This window comes from Natator depressus, chromosome 2, assembly GCF_965152275.1.
Source record: "Natator depressus isolate rNatDep1 chromosome 2, rNatDep2.hap1, whole genome shotgun sequence".
Taxonomy (NCBI): domain Eukaryota; kingdom Metazoa; phylum Chordata; order Testudines; family Cheloniidae; genus Natator; species Natator depressus.
Window position 1 is genome coordinate 177,455,663 of NC_134235.1, and position 21,414 is coordinate 177,477,076.

At 40.0% G+C, this 21,414-nt stretch overlaps 1 protein-coding gene across 8 annotated transcripts in view; it reads right to left on the bottom strand.

Annotated features, from left to right (window-relative positions):
• The window catches only part of BBS9 (Bardet-Biedl syndrome 9), a 432,945-nt gene that overhangs the window by 262,330 nt on the left and 149,201 nt on the right, over positions 1-21,414 (bottom strand). The window lies entirely within an intron of this gene.

Sequence of the window (21,414 nt, forward strand, 5' to 3'; positions counted from 1 at the left end):
ATACGTGAATTTCTGCCAGTTCTGCAGTAAAAATGCATAGGAATACAAATGGAACAATCCCTCAACAAGAACTACAGTACCCACAAAGCTCTTCATGGGCCAGTTCAACCCCACTCCTTCAGCACTGTATCCTCACCATGTATTAACAGACCACCTCTTATAGGGTGACCAAACGTCCCGATTTTATAGGGACAGTCCTGATTTTTAGATCTTTTTCTCACATAGGCACCTATTACCCCCACCTCCTGTCCCGATTTTTGACACTTGCTATCTGGTCAGCCTAATCTCTTAAAACTTCATTTTTCCATTTTTGAGTGGACTATTGCTTGTGACACTGGAAAAGCGATGTGTGTATTTAAACAAGCATTTCACCCCTGCTCAGTCCATTTTCCGCTCCTACTTCGGCCTCCTGTGAAGCTATAAGGGCAATTTTGTGATGTTATAGTCATTTCTATTGCATTATGGGTTTGGGGTTATGACTTCAACTAATTTAGCATGTGATCCAGCAGTGGATTGTGAGGAAGTAAGGAGTCACACACACACACAACTGCCATCACAGTAAAAGGAATGTTGAAAGTTACAGACAGTCTTCTTTGAATGAAAAGACAAGACTGGGGAATCCAGTCAAGTTTTCCATATTCAGAGGATAAATATAACAGTTTAATCCACTGACCTACTGCTTTAACTAATGTTATCCATAACTTTAAACTTCTGCCTTAAATAGCTTTGGGCCAATGCAACATGATGTGAAATCACCGCCAACACTTTAGCAACCAAAATAACCTTGTGAAACACAAGGACTGCTGCAAAATAACACAAGAGCTGGGGATCAAAAGGCACACCTAAAATTTCACATCAAAGCAATAGCTATCCCTTCCTATTGACACCTCTGTTTTGGTGGTGGACTCAGCATAAGAGTTTGATGGGAATTAGAGGCTAATTTCAGATTCATAAATAATATATTGATAAGGAACATAGCGATGGAGACAGAGCCTAACAAGGTTACAAACATTAATTAATGAAACAGAACTTGTAAAACAGAGAGGGGAGATTTACAAAGAAATAAAAACTGGAGAAAGAGAAGTGGAGAGAGGGAGAGAGAGAGTGTGTGTGTACTGATGAGGAAGTGAAAAGAAAATTAAGAAAGTGAACAGTGTGAAGAAAAGCAGATGGGGTAATAGGGAAGATTTCCCAAAGCTCAAAAATAAAACAAAATAAAAAAAAAAAAGGTTTCGTTCAGAGGAAGGGTGAAAGTTGGGGGAGGTCTTATTTTAAAAGAACCAGTTCTCCCATTCATTGTAATTTATTAATACTAATACTTAGCTCTTAGATAGCATCTTACACAGATCTGAAAGAGGAAACTACAAAGGACACTGGGGTACAGAAGGGTAAAGTTACTTGTCCAAGACCACACTGTGAGCCAGTGGCCAAGCTGAAACCAAAACCCAGGTCTCCCAACTCCTCGTCACAGAGTCTAACTACTGCACTACGCTGCCTCCTAGAAGTCATTCATCAAACATCCTCTGCATACTTTTGATAATTTCTCCCTCAGGCAACGCCATAGTAAAACAGAATAATTAAGGATAAATGCATTATTAAGTCAACTGAGTGATGCCACTGATCATTTTCATGGGGAGCTGTGAACACTGCTAAACAAACATCTTATATAGCAGTGGTCCCCAAACTGTGGGGCGTACCCCCTAGGGCGACACAGAGGGGCCTGGGCCAATCCCCACACAGGGTGGGGAGGGAGCATCATCCAGCCCCACTCTGCCCCCTGCTCTGCTCCAGCCCGAGCCTCACCCTCAGCCGCAGTTCCATTCCCAGCTCCGGCTCCGCTCCCGACCCCAGCTCCGATGGCCCCACTCCCGGGAGGCAGACAGATTCCATTACAGGTAAGCGGGGGCACGATATAAAACATTTGAGGACCACTGTTATATATTATACTCTTCTTCCTACTCTGAATCCCATGTCACATTACAAAATTTCTCTTATTCCACTGCTTACTCACATCTCTGAAGAGAGAAAAGTTCATTAAAACTCTTCTCATTTGACTCACTCCCAGTGAACGCACAAACACTATACCACCACCCACAAGTCACAGTAACACAAGACTGGGTTTTTACTATAGCTAGTGGGTGGTGGGAAGAAAGCAACAAATCTGATTTAATTCTTTAATGAGATTACAAGTTTGGTTGTAAAGTAACTACACAGATGTAATATACTTAGACTTTTGTAAGGCTTTTGTTTTAGGACTGCATGACATTCTGATTAAAAAATTAGCACTATAGATCAATAAATTACACATTAAATGAAGTACAAACTGGTTAACAGACCTCAAAATGTAGTTTTCAATGGGGAATCATCATTGAATTTGAGGGTGTTTATAGTGGAGTTCTACAGCGATTGGTAGTAGGCCCAATGCTATTCAACATTTCCTTTAAAGAGCTGGAAATATAAAATCACTGCTAACAACATTTGTGGATGATACAAAGATTGGCTGACTGATAAATAATTATGAGGACAGGGCAACCATACAGAGCAATCTGGATCTTTGAGTTGTGTCAGCCCGTTCAAACAAAATGTGTTTTCATACAGACAAATGTAAAGTTACGCATCGAGGAACAAGGAATGCAAGTCATACCTACAGAAGAGGGGACTGTGTCCTGGAAAGCAGTGACTCTGAGAAGGATTTAGGGATCATAGAGGACAAGCAATTCAACATGTTCTCCCAGTGTGATGCTGTGGCAAAAAGGGCTAATACAATCCCTTGGATGTATAAACCGGGTGGCTCTCTAGCTGCAACATTGAAGGTGGGTCTCAAGGTCCTAGCAATAGTTTCTCCTGTTTTCCATACTGGGGTTCCCCTTGAGTTACTGCACAGAACCCCCTTGTGTTTTGGTTCCAGTGGACTGTTCCCTTTTTAATCTTATTTTTAGTTTATTATTTTCTCTTTATTTTTATTTTATCCTTTACTACTCTTATTGATTCTCAGGATTACTGGCTACTGCTACCTGTTGCTTTAAATGGCGGCAAAAGCAATCAATTAGAAGCAGACATTTTTACTCCTGCTGACCAGGAGCAGTTGGAGGGGTTTGGGAGGAGGCAGCCAATATGGTGGTTTGTTATGGCGTATCCTACAAGCTTCTATGTTATACTGGACAGATTCTAAATAGTTTGCCCCTGTAGCCTATAGGCATAGGTATTTGCTAGGTAAGGCACAGGTATAAGTTAAGGAAGTAGTGTAATGTGCCTACAAGGCCCATAATGACAGAGTTAGGTAAACAAGGCATAAAGCGCAAGAAGTTTTTGCATAATCAGGAGTGATCTAGATCATAAGTTGTCACAAGACAGAATGTTGTAAGGACTAAACTGCTGACAGGTAACCACAAGGTGCTAGTTTATATCTGCTTGGTATATTTCAAGTTAGGAACATCAGCAGATGTCCAATCACAAAGTACCATGGTAACTAACTGGCATATATTGTAATAAGCCTGAAGTAAATGAACTAGTAATCTATTGGAGAAGGGCATCCTATCATTAGTAGGGTAAGGAAATACATACAAGGAAAAGGGGTGAAACCCAACTGAGTATGTATTGGGCATAGTTATATCCTAGCCTGTGTGCCCTGGGAGATGTAATTCTTGGGAGAAGCCAGGATGATGACCACTGGTGGTGATGAGGATGACGACTAACACTCTGGGTCCTTTTGCCAGGGATGGCATGAGTATATGGACTGGAGTGTTTGTGACTTTATTAATTGTGTTAATTCAACTACTGCAAATTCAAAAGGCTTTTCTTAAGTGTGAGTATTGCAACCGTGTACGTTATGGGTTCCCAACTGAACAGTAATTCTAATAATACTGGGCCTGATACTGGGACCAGAACCTAAACCTCAGAGTGTTAATTGTGAATTCTTAAGTCATCAACATAACTAATGCATAAAAAATAGATCAGGTAACACTCCTGACAGTGGTTCCTATTCATATGAAATACTTTCAGAAGTAATTGCTTATATGAAAGTCACATGCTACACAACACATTATAAAATTATGCTTTTTTTCCACTCTTCTGCTGGATCTCATTAGAGATGAAGCAGTAAAAATATCAACTAAATTGGTGGTTTATTGATTCTTGAACCATTTTGTTCGATCATCTTTCCTCTTTGTGCAAATAATTTTATAACATGGCTCATTCTGCATTGTTTTTATTAGGATTTTGAGACATTATTTCAAAATCTGTAGTTATAATTAGCTTTGCGAAATTACATGTATACATGCTGAAGTTTATCAGGATCAAGTATCCTGCATTCTTAAAACACTCAATAACTCAATACCTCTTCACTAATAACTAAACAACAAATTAAATACAAAAAATACCTAAGATAACATTAAGGTTGCAAATCAACAAAATGTGGGGGGGGGGGGAGGGAAGGTAAGACTTTTGCAGCAAATTAATTTACCCATACACCCTGTATTAAAGTGTCTATTTAAAGAGTATAACAAGTAAGCAAACATTTGATATCCACAATATTGAAAAACTAGAATTGCTATAAGTATCTAAATTTTTGCATCTTAATTCTTTCATTTAAATACATTTAAATTTGCAACCTCAGTGTTTCATTAACATAAGTTGTTGTTTTTTTAAACCAAGAAACTTGTATGCAGAAAAACACAAATGGAAAATGAAAAAGGGGTAAAGTGATGTAGAGACCATCTGGATTCATTCCCCCAAAGCATCTAAAAATAAACTGAGTAACATTTTGATGAGACATTCAGTACATCTCGAGAATACCTCAAGGGAAGACTTTTCAGTCTCCCTACCCCCATCTCTCCAGGAGGCCAATGTCCTGGAACAAGAGAACACTCATAACAGATTCTGGTTCAGCTGAAGCAATGTCAGGCTTTATTCTGAGAATATAATGCAGCACTAGAGGCTGAGGAACCAGCCAGCTGCTGTGCTGAGCAGATGCTGACTGGCACAAGCTGAGTTTTTATATAGCTGAGGTGGGCAGACTATACTAATTCAATTACATTCCCTGCTCACGCTGCAAAAGTTCCTTACAGCCAGGGAGAATGCACAAATGTTCCATCGCCAAGCCTCTCTTGGAGGCAGGGTACAGGCATTCCTTTTTCCCCAGAGGGAATGGACACAGACACCCCTCTTTCTCTCTCTAAAACCTATTTTATCCCTACATGGAATCTTTTCAATCTCTCTCTACAGTCCATTTCTCTTCCACCACAAGATCTCTCCCCAGCTCTCTCTAATCCTCTCCCTTCCCAATCACATTAAATCTCGTGGAGTGTTTGGATCAGATTTGCCTTGTCCCTGGTTGCAGGAGCATAGCCAGATTTTGGTTAACCTCCAGTGTGAGGCCAATAAAACAGTGGATTTTAATATGGGTACCAGGAATGACCATATATACACGCAAATAGCAAAGAAGCTGACAGCGCTGGGAATTTACCAGACTGGTGACCAGCTCAGCGAGAGGATTAAGTGGCTAAAGACCAAGTACAGGAAAACAAGAGTCCAGAACCACACCTGGGGCAACTCGCTGACATCATGCCTGTTTTATGAGTTTGACAGGGTGTTGGTACTGCACCACGCACAGAGCCAACAGCAGTGACCCAGCTAGCCGGAATTGCAATCTGCTGGCCCCAGAATCCAGCATGGGAACTGATGGCAGGCAGCAGCAGGCAATGAATGAGCCCAGCGAAGTGACACTGCTGCTGACACTGGTCCCAGAAGAGACTTTGCTGAAGGAACAACCACAATACATCCTGGGGCCGTACTTGGAGGAGCCTTCTGATGCCCAAGGATCAGCCTGCTGAGGAACCTGCACCAGAAATGGCAGAAACTGCCCCAGAGCCTAGTAAATTTTGGACTCCATTTTCATGTATATCATTAATATAGGAATGAGAGAGATTTCTGTTCAATGAATCAATGCAAAAAAGTTATTACAAGCCCCAGCTAGCAGCATGTATCTGCTAATGGCAGGTTGTATACCAGCATGCTGACATCCCTTCATTTCCCCCCCCACACACACACACACACCATCACGTGGAATTCAAAATGGCAACTGGCAAATGCAAACTGTAAAAAAAATGCCTTGAAAAGTGAATTTTCAATAGAAAAGCACACATATTTGCAAGCCCATTCCTGTGTGTTAAAATAATAAACTTACATTGCCATCCTTGTGAGTACACTGCTCTCTCAATGGTGTAATCACTCAACCGTGTAACGAGCAGCCTGAAAACACTGAACTAGAAGGGAGAGAGTGTAGAAATGTGTTCCACTTACAAATCTAGTCCGTTTGAGTTAAATGTAGTCCATGCAGTTCATAGGTGATTAAATAATTTGTCCCAAATACGACTGGGGTTTTAAAATTTGTCCATCTGTATAATCTTGAACGAGATTTCAATCTGCCAAACATACATTCAACAACCATTCTGCACCTGTTGAGAGTGTAATTAAACCTCCTTTTGCCAGGGCCTTTGATATCAGGGTACAGTTTCAGAAGCCAAGGCACTAGTGGGTAGGCAGGGTCCCCCAGAATAACCGTGGGAACAGTATCTCCATCGATAACAATGACATTTGGTGGGAAGAGTGTCCTAGTCTGTCCATGAATGTAAACTCCTGACTGGTGAAAAACCCTGGCATCATCAACTTTTCCACTTCTGCCCAGGTTGATGTTCATAAATCAGCCTCTGTGGTGCACGAGGACCTGCATAACAATGGAGTAATACCCTTTGCAGCTTATGTATTCATGTGCTCCTTGAAGAGGGCAAACTATGGGCACATGAGTCCCACCAGTGGCTCCAGTGCAATTTGGAAACCCCATTGTCTCAAAGCAAGCAATAACTTCAGGAATATCTGTTATGCCCGCCACTTTGGCATAAACCACACACCTGATTGCCTCAGAAACCTCCGCCACCACTTTATCCACAGTCAACTGTTGGTTGACCACAGACCTATAGCAGTCAGGAGCAGCCAGCTTCCAGATGGTTATACCAACCTGCTTCTGAACCAGCAAGGCTGCCCTCACGCATGTGTCTTTATGCTGGAGGGCCGGGGCAAGATGCTCATGGAGCTCCAAAAATATAACTTTTTTCATGCGAAAGATCTGGTCCCACTGCTGGGCGTGACAGGTATTCAAAAATGATGTGGTCCCACCAGTCTGTGCTTCTGTCCTGTTCCAGAAGTGACAGCCTACATAGGGGGCACCAGTAGCTACAGTGAGTGTCATGAGCAGCAGCATCCAGTTTGAGTCTGCTATGTCTGCATCCTCGTCCTCCTCCTGCTGCTCCATCAATAGCTCTGTCAGGTGCCTAGGGAGAGGCAGAAAATTCCAGAGAAATGTCCACCAGCATCTCACAGAAGCTCTGGCCATTTCCAGAAATGGAAGTGAAAGCACAAGTGAGAGAAGTTCTTCAAATGGTGCCTCCTCCGTGTTGCTGGCTCCGGTTGCTGAGTGCACACAAAACAAAATGAGGGCTTGGCAAGCTGTTTAATGTGTTGACGGACTGTTCAAACTTCCTGTAACTTACAGGAAGGACAGTCAAGCTGTTCCACGCTGCACCATGAACAAAGGGCTAGAGCAGACACATTTTGGGAGGGTGCTAGGAAGTATGGGATACAGTTGGTTCGACTCTGGTCTGCATAATGGAGCGTGGATGCTGGAGCCCCAGTCCGGTTTAAAAAATTCTCAACCTAGGGTTGGCAATCAGTGTAAATACTCAAGACTTGGGTTCTCAAATCCAGGATACACTGACCAAGCCTGAACATCTACACTGGAATTTTATAACCCCATAGCCAAGCCCCACGACCCTGAGTCAGCTGACATGGGCCAGCCACGGGTGTTTTTTACAGGGTACACATATCCCTAAAGAGTGAGATCTTTTGGGGCATATGCTCCCTACTTCTCCCAGGCAGCTCTCTAGATCTGAATCAGCCTGTTCCTGCCTCCCGAGATGAAATCCCAGGAAGCACAGTCTCAAGGCTGCCAACCATTTGTCCTTCCATGACCTGTGCATCTTAAAACTTGGTAGAGATTTTTAGTGCACATGCCAGGAAGAGATTGTTTCACTGTTTATACAGCTGTTTGGAGAAGAGAAACAAATTTTGTAATTTTTTTTAAACTTCCAAACAAATTTCTTAAGCTATCCACTTACAATCCCATTCCCTTAGTACTGAAAAGATACAACTTTTTTTCAGACTGATCTTGTTAACAAGAGATTTTACTGATTTGTGGGTTGGATTTTCAGAGATGTGGATGCTTAGCACTCCTGAAAATCCACTACTCTGAGTCAAATCCAAAGCACATTGAAGTCAATGGGAAGACCGCCACTGACTTCAGTGGGCATTGGGTCAGGTCCGTTGTGCACTAAAGAAGGATATAGTACTAATTTTTAACTTCTGGCAATGTGATTGGAAGAGAAGATACTCAGTGCAATCAAATGTAAATGATTATTCAAATTGAAGAAGTTCTAATTTCTTCATTTCGGCATTAAGCAGACCTACAGTATTGTTGTAACCACTCTATGTGCTTGGCTTTACTGTATATCTTAATCACGCAGTCAGCTCCAGGGACCTACATAATTTAAGTGATCATAATTATACCGTAAGGATTATATGGATGGACCAAAATGTCAGACTGCTTTTACCAGAATGCTGCTTTCAGTTCTGTTTTCTTATTTTTGTAATGTGATGCTTTCACTTACTTGTCTGTTCTGATGATGAGAGCTATTGGGAAGATGGAGATACAGAATAATGACCAAAAACGAACCCAGGTTTGAGGCACAGTCTGCCTTTCACAGTTTAGTTTATTACACCACACTTCATTTCTGATTCTCACTGCACTAAAGAGGGGGAGGGGGGAGGAAGTCTGGGTACTACCAAAAAGGTGCTGTTGCTCTCTCTGTCTTGCCACTAAATGTGAAATGGGTTCTGAACCACAGCGTAAGTTTCTCTGCAAAGCTCTTCACAAAAGATTACCTCTGTAGCATAATATTGGCATGGCTAATAGGATGAAACTAGAACAGTATGAATAATACATTACATGCACCAATCAATGTTACAGTGTAATGGACTGATGGAAAATATCCTTCAGGAAAACAGAGGAAGAGGTTCTGAACACAAATATTGTATGTTAATTCATTTATTTTCTTTCCTGGATGAAAACAAGAAGGAACTGTTGAAATGCTGACAAAAGAATGTAAAAGCAATATAAATGTTACTTTATCCTTTCCAAATTATTCATCTACAAATCATCCAGGGTAGTATTTATTATTGCTCTGAAGCTTGGGTTAGCTTCTGCCCTCTCTATATTTTATTCCTAGCGGTTTTTTAAAGAATCTAAGTTTTCCTAGTTTTCTAAAATCGTTTCTAATCATTCTGGTTCTGAAAATCCCCTTTCAAGACCAATGGCAGCTGGTGCCATACATTACTGGAGGAGCTGCAAGTAGCAAGCTGCCCCTCACCTCCTAACACCCCCTGCAAGTTACACAAACTCTCAAAGTGAAAAAGTGGGACACTGTGTTCAGTGGAAGGGTGGCCCCACAAGAACATGTTCCAGGGAGAAATGGGGGAAGTTGCTTGGCAGTCTTCCCATGTCAGACTGAAAAACTTACACTACAGGGCAGTTTGGGGAACCAGTATTTATCCCCTGGTGATCCAAGTTTGCTGTTCTCTCCTAGTTCTAACCTCCCCACTTCCAATTTAGCACTTACCCTCCTATTTCCCCCTTCTATCTCACTCTCATTCTCAATTGACTCTATTCTCCACTGTATTCAATCCTGCACACTCAATCCATCCCCATTCAGCCTCGGAAGCTCCCTGCCCCGCACTTCCCTCTTACCCAACACACCAGAAACATACACACTCAGGCTGAGAACCCTTCCTCTTCCTACTTAACAGCTCGACAGCTGAACCACACAGACAGTTCCAAACTCTCTCCCTTCCAACAACCCCAGGCTCAGAACACCCAGCGCCAAAACCCCCATCTTCCAGACTCAGGCCATGTCTATACATGCAGCGGCACAGCTGTATCGGGTGAACATGTTCCATGCCAATGGGAGAGAGCTCTGTTGTCAGCATAATAAAATCACCTCTGCAAACAGTAGAAACTCTCCCGCCGACATAGTGCTGTGCACATGAGAGCTTGTGTCAGCGTACCTCATGTCGCTCAGGGAGATGGTTTATTCACACCCCTGAGCGATATAAGTTATGCCAACATTGGCTGTAGCATAGACATAACCTCAGAAAACTCATCCTCAGGCTCAGAACTCCTTCCCCTCCTACCTGACACCCATTATCACCAAGCTCAAAACTACTCAGTTCAGCACACATATGCTACAGTGCCTGGAGAAGCAAAAGCAGAGGCTGCAAGGAGCCCTGTGGTCTAAACAGTCCAGTAGAAGACTGTATTTGCTGCTCTGTGCCTCCTCCCCATTACTACTTGCAGCCCATGTGCTACAATGGCTCAAGGGACTGAAGATTGGCAGGACCATGAGGTTTCTCCCATCATTTAAAAAAACTAAACTAAACTAAACTAAACTAAACAAGGCCTTGACCCCACCCTCTCACTCAAATTATCACCCCATCTCCCTGCCCCACTTCATCTCTACACTCAGTGAGTGTACTGTCTACAACTGCGGTCTTCAATTTTGTCCTCTTGTTACATTCTAGAAAATGCCCCCACACACCCCAAATCTGGCTTCCACCACACTCCACTGAAATTACTCTCACTAAAGTCTTTAATGACCTCTTCCTGGCCAAATTTCAGAGCTAGTACTCCCTCTTCACCTTCCTTGGCCCTGGCGGCCTTTGACAATGTCAGCCATAATCGTCTTCTCAAAATCCTGTCATCCCTAGGCTTTTGTGACTCCACCCTCCTTTGGTTCTCTTTCAGAGCACTCCATCAGCTTGTTTCAGCTCATCCACCTGTAATGTTTTGTTTTTTAGATTGTAAGCTATTTGGGGCCAACCTGGTTGTGGCTACGAGTCACTACTGCAAAATAAATGCTAAAATAATGGAAAATGTTGGGATACCTTAATTATAGGCATTGCTACCCGTGCCATCTATAATAATAGCAGCAACAACCTCATACTCCACTTCAGTGGTGCTAATGGAAATAGTGCTCTGTATCTTTTTCCTCTGCCACCTGCAGTCCTTGCGCTGCCCCAATCCCAGTCCTAGGGCAGGATGGAGTAGCCTGGGCCAGTCTAACTTGTGTCAGGTGGCTAGAGTCCCCAAAGTTCCACTGCGGGCTATGGTCCCTGAGAAAGCATAGTACATTCAGTCCCCCCATCCATGCCCCAGAATCTGCTCCCAAAGGGGTTGATTGAGGCCCTTTGTTCTTTTTGAAATAATGTGGGTAGTCCTGAAGCTGGAAAGGGTGTATACCACTGGCCTTTAGCACTTGTTATGTATCCACATTCCCCAGATCACTCATCTTCCAAAGTGTGGCATTTGAGGAAATGATTCATAGCTTTTGGCCTCTAGGCAAAGTGGCTAGTTGATTGATATAATGTGCCTCAAGGGATATATAGACCTGTCTCGGTCACATAACTGTCAGTTCCTTTTCAACCAAGACCTAAATTATTGAGTAGTTCAACTCTCTAAGGGAGGGCTGGGTGACCGTAGATCCATAATATTTTCAAAGAATCCTTTTTGCAGGTAAACAACTCCTTAAGACCAAAATCCTAGAGGGAAGTCTCTATAGACATAATCAGCATAGAATAATAACTGCCGATAATGAAAAAAATCTGTGTAGAAAGAGATTTTTTTCATGACTTCTAAAAAATGAACTAATTTAGAGCACCACCCACTTAGATTTGGGGCCAGATCCTCAGGAGGTGTGAATCAATATAATCTCAATGGACTTCAGTGGAGCTACTCTGATTTACACTAGCTGAGCATGAGGTCCTGTATGTCTCAAAGTAACCTTATCACAGGATCATAGAAATGTAGGGCTGGAAGGGGCCTCAAGAAGTCATCAAGTCCGATCCCTTGAGATATGCAGGACCCAAGTAAACCTACATCTTCCCTGAGAGGCATTTGCCCAACTTGTTCTTAAAAACCTCCGGTGATGGAGATGCCACAAACTCTCTTGGAAGCCTGTTCCACAACTTAACTATCCTTATAGTTAGACAGTTTTTTCCTAATATCTAACATAAATCTCCCTTGCTGCAGATTAAGCCCATTACTCTTGTTCTACCTCCAGTGAACATGCAGGACAATTGATCACCATCCTCTTTATAACAGCCCTTAACATAGTTAAAGATTTATCAGGTGCCCACCTCAGTCTTCTTTTCTCAAGACTAAACATGCCCAGTTTTTCTAACCTTTCCTCGTAGGCAGGTTTTCTAAATCTTATATACCATTTTTGCTGCTCTCCTCTGGTCTCTCTCCAATTTGTCCACATCTTTCTTAAAGCGTGGTGCCCAAAATTCAGCACAGTACGCCAGCCGAGACCTCACCAGTGCCAAATATAGCAAAACAATTATCTTCCATGTCTTACATATGATACTCCAGTTAATACACCCCAAAATATTAGCCTTTTTCACAGCTGCATCTTATAGTTGACTCATATTCAATTTATGATCCACTATAACTCCTGATCCTTTTCAGCAGTACTACCTCCTGGTTAGTTATTTCCTATTTTGTTGTTGTGTATTTGATTTTTTCTTCCTAAACGAATTACTTTGCCCTTGTCCTGATTGAATGTCAACTTGCTGAATTCAGATCAATTCTCTAATTTGTCAAGATTGTTTTGAATTCTAATCCTGTCCTCCAAAGTATTTGCACTCCCTTCCATCTTAGTATCATCTGCTAATTTTATAAGCTTACTCTCTACTCCATTATTCAAGTCATGAATTAAAATATTGAATAGTACTGGACCCAGGACTGACCCCTGCCAAACCCCACTAGACAAGCCCCCCTAGTTTGACAGTAAACCATTGATAATTACTTTTGAGTATGACCTTTCAACCAGTTCTGCATCCACCTTACAGCAATTTCATCTAGATCACATTTCCCTAGTTTGCTTATGAGAATATCACATGAGACTGTGTCAAAAGCCTTACTAAAAGCAAGATATATTACATGTACTGCTTTCACCCACGTATTAGGGCAGTAACCCTGTCAAAGAAGGAAATTAGATTCGTTTAGCACGATTTGTTCTTGACCAATCCATGCTAGCTATTCCTTATAACCCTAATATCCTCCACCCAGGTCCTCTTTGTTTCCCCTTTTGAAAGACAGTTACTATGTTTGCCCTTCTCCAGTCTTCTGAGACTTCACCCATCCTCCAGGAGTTCTCAAAGATCATTGCTAACGTTTCCGAGATTGTTTCAGCTAGTTCCTTAAGAACTCTTGGATGAATTTCATCAGGCCCTGCCAACTTGAATATATCTTATTTAAATATTTTTAACCTGTTCTTTTCTTATTTTGGCTTGCATTCCTTCCCCCCTTGTTAATACTGTGTTGAGTATCTGGTCACCATTACCTTTTTTGTGAAGACTGAAGCAAAATTGGTATTAAACGCCTCAGCCTTCTTGATGTCATCAGCTATTTGCTCTCCTTCCCTGCTAAGCAGAGATCCTATACTTTCCTTCCTTACTGAGAACATCCCACAACCCCATGAGTCACAGTTCTGTCTTTCGAAGACAGAACATACAATAGTGGCAGTTTTCCATAAAGGGCATCTTTATAATGCCATACACCATGTCAATGAACATAGCAACAGTATCAAGGAACACAGCAAAAATAGCAACTGTCTAATTTTAAAATTATTTTATAACAAAGTAATAATTTTGCAAAAATACTGTGTTGCAAGTTTATATATAGGGTGACCAGATGTCCCGATTTTATAGGGACAGTCTTGATTTTGGGGTTTTTTTCTTATATAGGCTCCTGTCCCGATTTTTCACATTTGCTGTCTGGTCACCCTATTTATATAGAACTTTTTATGATTATTTTGTAGGGTTGCTTGCATGCCTAGATTAAAAGAAAGACAATTTATGTAACTGTTTAAACACTTATTAAGCATTCTTAGCAGCATTTGAAGCCTAAAGCCCTTGCTTAGATGTGAAATACAGACAAGAATGAAAGTCCTCAAACAGAAGCCACCTTATAAAGTTGGGTTTCAGAGTACCAGCCGTGTTAGTCTGTATTCGCAAAAGAAAAGGAGTACTTGTGGCACGTTAGAGACTAACCAATTTATTTGAGCATAAGCTTTCGTGAGCTACAGCATCCGATGAAGTGAGCTGTAGCTCACGAAAGCTTACGCTCAAATAAATTGGTTAGTCTCTAAGGTGCCACAAGGAGTACTTGTGAGCTACAGCTCACTTCATCGGATGCTGTAGCTCATGAAAGCTTATGCTCAAATAAATTGGTTAGTCTCTAACGTGCCACAAGTACTCCTTTTCTTCTTATAAAGTTGGTTGTGAACGGTTTCCCCCTATTTAGCCAAAACACACGGTCAGGATTAAAGCTAATGTGTTGCTAAAAGTAGCAATCATTTGTGGTTTTTGGAAAAGAGGGATAATTAAAAGGGACACTAATTATTAACATTTTGCACAACTATCATCAAAAACCAAAATACAGGAAGCACTTCTGACGGATTTCATTACAAAGTTGAAGCTAATACCGGGTTCACAGAAAGCCTCAAAGGTTTCAAGTGAGCCTGGGCCAAATTTTTATTTCACATTTTAAGCAAGTGAAATTCAAGGCTTTGCATAGTTTTGATAAAGAAAGAAAGAATGCTAGTGAAATTAGGTGGTTTCAGGCAAGTTTTGCTTTGGATTTTGAGGTTTGTTCAAATTCAAACTCAAAGTGAGTATTTGTTCACAGCTGGTAGCAAGGAACAGTACAACAGATCATTTGAGACAGGGATGGCGTTTTTAGCCTTTGTTCATACAGCACCTAGAATGCTTAGGTTCTGGGCCATGATTAAGGCTTCTAGGCGCTACAATAATGCAAATGAATAATACTAATAAAAACAGTAATAGAAGTACTTTTTAAAACAGTATCAAAGAATTAAAATTAAATGGAAAAAGAATACCACAGAGCACTCCATCCATTCTGTGTACACCCACTACATTGCTAGGAAAAATGTGCCATATTTCTGCTGGAGTTATACCCATGAACTAGGCCCAACAGATGTACACACAAGATTATATTATATAATATTGCAATATTGTAATTATAATAATATTATTTAAACTTTGGGTTTTTAGAGAGAGACAGAGAGAGACAGAGACAGAGAGAAAACCCCAAAGTATAAGTATTTAATTTTCTTCAGGGCCACACTGTAGCTTTCCAGATTCTGTTTTCAACTAGATGTACAATGCATTCTATAAAACTTAGCAAGCAATTATCTTCTGCATATGAAAAATAATTGTCACAGCACACACATTTTCTCATTAGTGATTGAAAGATTCTTAAATGTGTTTTCCTCCCTTCTCCTTCTCTAAATCTGTGAAGTCTGGACAAAGCTGAGGTAGGAATAAGACATGATGATCTTAACACTTTTCTTTTGGCTCTGTCAAGTTTTAATTGGTGAAAGCCATTGTTAGCTTTAATAAGATAAAGAAGACTATATTTCTATGGAATATCTTCTCGATTCAGGTATTTAATGCCCAACATCAAAGCCAGTTATGCACATATATCTTCAGTAACTTAAGATCAAGGAGGAAATAAAGTTCATATAAGAGGTGATTTTTGTCAGTAGAAATTTTGCCTGAGTTAGAACTAGCAGGTCAGGCTCAAACTATGCATTTCAGCCTACAACCCATTATTCTCACACTACATATTATAAGTTACTTGGAACGAGGACTGCCATTCTCTCTCTCATATACATTTTTAAAAGTAAATACCCAATAAAAATTAAAAAATCATTAAATCATTAAATATTTATTTCTTGTAGTATCTATCTATCTATAATAGTGACCATCAAAATAACATTTATATAAAAGAACGAAATGCCCCTTCCTGTCTTAGCAGAGGAAGGAGTTGTTTGGTCAGACTGACAGTGGGATGACAATGCCTTGAAGTCCTAGTTAGAGGAAGTGCATCCCTTCTTGCACTGGGACTTTCCTTCCTTCTCTCCTCCTTATGGCAAGAATGCACATGCACATCATGCATGAGTGGGGGATCAGGTTGGTGAGAGTGGAGTGGAGTCTTTAGCTCCCTTAGCCACCACTGGCCTCATCAGGGAGGAAAGGAAGATGACTGGTGATTAAGCATTTCCAGGCATGCAGCAGCCATTCTTGCTGCTTAAAGCTGGTCAGCCTACTCTGACCTATCGGTGGTATAGTATTTATAGCTGGGTTTCCAGATTTGTTGTACGTCTGACCAGAACACTTTAGGACCAGAAAAAAAATGTCCTTCCAGGCAAGCCTGGCAACAGGTTTATTTTCCTTCTTCACAGCATCCCTCGAAGTCTGGTAGGTGAGATAATAAAGATAAGAGATAGTACAAGTGGGCTGAATTATCAATTTAGCAAGAGGGGATTGGCTAGCAGTCCCAACACTCACCCCTTTGGATGCCTGGTGTGAGGACATTTAACCCTGTACTACACAATGCATCATAAATTCTATGCAGTGGCATCAGAGTAGCTAAAATGAAAAAGAAGTAGCCCACGATTATGGAAGGTAGTATTGTCTAGTATATTGTGTGTGGGAAAAGAAGGCAGGAATTCCTGAATTTTAATCCCAAATCTACCACCAATTTGCCTCGTAGTCTATGATAAATTACCTCATGTGCATGTAATACAGGAATAATAATGCTTATTTACCTAGAACACACAGGTGGTATTAGTATTGATCATACCTGAATAGATCACTATAGATTTAACATGCTAAGTATTAGAAATTCATAACTCTTTAAATGAGTTTTTCTGCATTACTGTTTCTCCTGGCTCGTTCTGGGTAAAAATTCTCTATGTGAGTTTCAGCAAGCTATACGATAGAGAAAACCTAGTTAACATCACTCTTCTGATAGAGGATCTCTGTACTTGTTTTGATCATTTATAAACTGTGAACTTCTTTTATTCCAATTCCTTCTTTCACAACATTGCAAGCACTTGAAAGAAAAGCAAGGTTATATTTTGCTATAATTGTCTTTTGCTGCACTCTGCTGGAACACTGCATTTTCCATGTGAAAACAGTGGTGCTCCATATATTGTTTTAATAAACAATGTAAAATTGCACAGTCAAAGAGAACAACGTAATTCATTGTCTCAATTCTCATGGGAAATTAGACTTATTTTCAGCATTTTACATTTTTCAAACAAGGGTGCCCAAAATTAGGCATCCAAATGTATATTTATGTATCCAAATAAGAGTGGCTCAGTTTTCAAAGGTATTGAGACCCCTGCAGGTGCTATCAGCTTCAATAGGGTTTGAGAGGGCTGAGCCCTTCTGAATATAAAACTACTAAATTCCACATTTAAGTCCTTTAAGCACTCAGATGGGAAAACGTTGGCCTTATATCTTTCATTTTGAATATCCCTTTTTAATTTGATAAACGTGCCATATAAAAAAAAAGTAACATACACATGTAAAACAACTTCTCATTCTACCCCAAAACATAACAGTGAATGCTCACAAATCAGTATAGACTTAATTTTTACATAAGCTGATGCCAGACTTTAATCTTTTTAAAATTTACTAAATTTCACTGACCATATTATGCAAGATATAAGTTTTAGTCCCATTTGCTATATTACTAACTAAAACCTGATGAGGCTTGCTTGGAACAGACAGAGAGGCAGACCCTCAGCTCGTTTAAATGGTCATAGCTCTATTGACTTCAATGGAGCTCTATTACAATTTACTTCACCTGAGAATCTGAAATGACCCAAACATGCCATGTCTCAAACTAAACATAACTTCCTTCTGGCATTCCCACCCACAAATATGCATCTGTGTTAAAACAAGGAGTGGATATCTTCTGATGAAAAGTAAATCTATTTGCATTGGCCCAGAACTTCATGAGAAAGGGGGAAATAAATAACAGATGCAAAGGAACAGAAACATGGCAAGCTTATTTCAGCAAGCTTCTGAGCACAATGAGAAAAAACTTTCACCCTGAGTCCTGTCATGGTGTTTCACACTGGCCCTGGTCCCAGGACACACGACATACTTCTCAATTTTTACTAATACCTGCTAAAATTATGTCTTGGCCTCTTTGCTTGGAAAGAAAATGACTCTATACTTTATACTACATAATCTACATAAATCTCTTAAAGAGTCTTCATGGAGAAAGTTTTCCGTGGAACATTTCTCTTGCAAAGAACTCTGAGGCAAAAATTGCCTCTTCACAGATTTCTTTGCTGAACTCAAAAAGCAGACCAAATGCAATCAAGGGTCAACAAAACACAAAAAACATATACGGATTGAAGAAATGGCCTCAATGATTACAGATACCCAAACCCGAAAACGGTGCCAGTAAAAAAGGCGAACATGATAAAAATATTAATCAGAGAAACTACTGGCTTCAAAGGTTGAACTACCAACCTAAAATTGGGGAGACAAGCAGTTTTTCTGTAAATGCACAGCTGGGAGTTTGTTCCTATTTCTTTTGCCTAATAAAACAATTTAACAAGACATATGTAAGTTAATTCAGTCAGCGAAGACAATTTCCCAGAAAAACAAACCCAAACACTAAGGGCAAAATGTTCCTCTGCTCCATGAAAGAATCAGAGCTGGAGCAGAACAGCATATGAATGAGGTGCAGTAGTTTTCTCTGCATGCTCCATTCCTGTTCCAAATAGGAAATTCTGCCTGCACTGAAAGTATAAGTATAAAACCCCACTCAACATGTAAGAATGGCAGAGGATAGAAGGGCAAAACAAGATTTTGAGCCTCTAAAGGCAAACTGGACATTCAGCCAACAATTAGAGGAATGATTAGGGATAGCAGAGATTGGGTACTGAACTGGAGTAGTGGTGGGGAGCTTAATCATATTGCAAATCTAACTAAGGAGAACTCAAGGGAATGGAAGAGGAAGGGAGGAACCAACATGAATGGGGGGAAGCTATAGGTATGCAGTTGGAAGGATGAGGAAGGGAGAAGACAGAGGAACAAATTAATGTATATGAGGCACAGAGGAGACTGAAGCTGAATTGGAAAGAGAATATGATCCTGTACAAGGAATTGCAGAGCTGCTCCATTCCAGGGAGTGGTGGGGAACTGGGGTCAGATTAGTACTACTGCTGATAGGGTGTGGTGGCTTCACTTCATCTAATGTCTGAATGAACCTCCAAAAGAGGCCCTGTTTGCTTGTTCCCTTAAGATGTAAGCATTCATGACTACAACACACAGATGGTGAGTGGGTTTTGGCAGGACATCTACCTTCTTTGAAAGCACACCTTATTACTTGGAGGTAATGCAGATTTGCAGCAAACAAGAGATTCCACCACTATGGATTCATAGTGGCATCTCAGAAGAGTGGTGAGCAAGATGTGTGGCTGCACACCTTTTACACATTTTGAGTACTTCTACACAGTGGAATTCTTGATAAAAATGTGGCCTCCACAGGAAGAAATATATCTAAACTATGATGCACATCACCACAATCAGCTAAAACATTTGTCATGCTCAGTAAAAGATAGTGCTAGATAAAGCAAAAGAGAATGCAAAAATAATACACTACAGTATATGCTGGGTAATATTGTCAAGATCCACTTCAAGCTGTACATTGTGGTTTATAATGACTGCATATATTTCTGCACAACAAACTAAAATAGATGTGAAATTGAGATGAAACACACAAAACTGTGGTCTTCACATTTAAAAAAATGGAAAAATAATTGTTCAGACATTTTAATAAATTGTATACCTAATGACTACAACCAAAGAAATATGCAGACATTTCAAAGAAGAGTAGATAAAAAAGAGTTATTCACCTACATGTAGTCTGCTTTATATTTGTTTCTATAAAAGTAAAAACAATTTGTGAAAGCTTCACATAATCTTTAAAACTGAAAAGAATCGTAATAAGAAGATAGTATATATTCAAGCTAGACAGTCTTTTTTTAAAGTAAAGTAGTTTTTTCAGTTTACTTAAAGAACAATTTATGCATTTATTAGAACATAATGTGTTCATTAAGGGGGGAAGTAAACAAAAATAGAAGATTACATGCAAAAAGCTTAGCTCAGTTTTTCTCTAAATTCCAAAATCCAATTAAAATTAGAACTGAGACAAGGACTACTGTTTTCTTTAAAATAACAAATATTCTAATTAACTAGCAAATATTTAACCCATGCCTAAAACTCTGCTCTTTAAAGAAAGACTAAATAATGAGGGGTAATTAAGGTAGCAAGGGCAAAAGGTTACTTATTTAGGATATTTCTACGGTAAGGTGTTTAAATTATAGGTTTTATTTAAAACGTATGGGCCAATGCACAAGAAAAAAAATGCAATTTTAATGGAATGCAGAACAAATTAACATTTAAACATTATAATACGACTCAATTGTATAATGGGATTTTGCTAAGTGTCACAGACCAGAAAATAAAAGTAACACTCCAAGGTATGCTTGTTAACCTCTTCAAGCTAAACATATTATAGGCCTACTGACAGCTGTAAATAGACATATTGTAACATGAAAGACTCTGAATTCAAAGGTACCTAACAAGTTTAAAAAAAAAAAAAAGTGTGCAAAAAGTGTAGCTGAACAAGATAAAAATATGTTGTTCATATCAAATTACCTTCAGACTTTTGTAAGGAGCTTCACAAAAGGATTTCCCCCATTCCTCTGATTTTCATCTCTTCATCAATCCCCCTCTATCTAACCACATGCTACAGCAACTTAGACTGGAGAGGACTCCCTTCAAAGCCTATATGCACCACCTTCTAGATTGGTTAAAAGTACACATGAAGTACTCTCTCTCCCTGATAGAGGCGCCTCCACACCACAGTCAAATCCAGTTGACATAGGGCCCTGATCCAGCAAACCACTTAAGTAGGTGCTTAACTTAAAGAAGTTTCACTAGTTCCGAAATTGCACCACAATGAATTATCAGGGGAAAAAAATTAATTAATTATGGGCTCAAAGAAGCCATGTTAACAGGAATTTATTGCACATTGAGAGAAGAGAATACATACAGAGTACCCGAAGGCTTATATGGTCGTTTAATCATTTATTGATGACTTATTAGTAAAACTCAGGTCTAAGTAATTCAGTGTAATTAAGAAAAGGTTGTAAGAATTATTCAGTACGAAATCATACAATAAATGTATTGCAAAGCAACATTATTCAGTACTGAATTATGCATTATTGCATCTTGAATAGAGTGTAGCATTCTTGCAAGTGCATCAAGAAATCTCATTATCCTTCATCACGTTTCAGAATGTCTAACTGCAAGTACGTTTATTTTTAAAGGTTTATTTTTCACTCAAAAATA